Below are 699 nucleotides of genomic sequence, written 5' to 3' on the forward strand. Positions count from 1 at the left end.
TGGATGCAATTCTTGGCTGCAATGAGGGTTACATGTGGGTACAACATCAGTAAAATAAGCTCTGGTCATGGCCGGGGGATGTGCCTCTGCTACCTGGTGTACAGGCTGGTTGGTTAGTTCGCTAACGCTAGCTTGCTATTCCACCAACAGGTTTGTGCCGCTGCTACTGGTATGGGGCTCTCCATTGTCCCGCTGGAGATGCTGGTGGTGCTCACCCAACTGGCCAATAGGAACTTGGCCCCGTCCATGACACTTATTTTCACATCAAGAGAAAAATCCTGAGACAAGAGCAAAAAACTGAATGATAACTTTTTCTCTCAAACTTTTTTTTTTCTCAGATCTTTTTTTTTCTTTGTCGCGTGTAATAAAGAAACGATTCTAGCTCCATAGTTCTGCAACTTTCAGTATTCTGCTAAAATACAACAAAATGCTTGTTGAATTTAAAACAAACAGAAGGTAATATTTTCCAACATTATATGTTGAACAAATTTAACATTGAATTGAAATTCTTTTGAAAAAATAGATTTTAAACTGTAATTTTTTATTGATGTTTTCTTTCAACTAACTCTTAAATCTGTGCGTGTCTATCGCAGTATGTTGCAGCCTTTTGCAATGTGTGTATTGCGCCAGTTGATATTGTGATAACGATGAAAAAAAAAGATATATTGTGCAGCCCTAACACACACACACACACACACA

At 38.6% G+C, this 699-nt stretch overlaps 1 protein-coding gene across 3 annotated transcripts in view; it reads left to right on the top strand.

Moving 5' to 3' along the window:
• The window catches only part of galnt1 (UDP-N-acetyl-alpha-D-galactosamine:polypeptide N-acetylgalactosaminyltransferase 1), a 40,723-nt gene that overhangs the window by 32,253 nt on the left and 7,771 nt on the right, over positions 1 to 699 (top strand). The window lies entirely within an intron of this gene.

The sequence above is a fragment of the Etheostoma spectabile genome, chromosome 6 (genome assembly GCF_008692095.1).
Source record: "Etheostoma spectabile isolate EspeVRDwgs_2016 chromosome 6, UIUC_Espe_1.0, whole genome shotgun sequence".
NCBI lineage: Eukaryota > Metazoa > Chordata > Actinopteri > Perciformes > Percidae > Etheostoma > Etheostoma spectabile.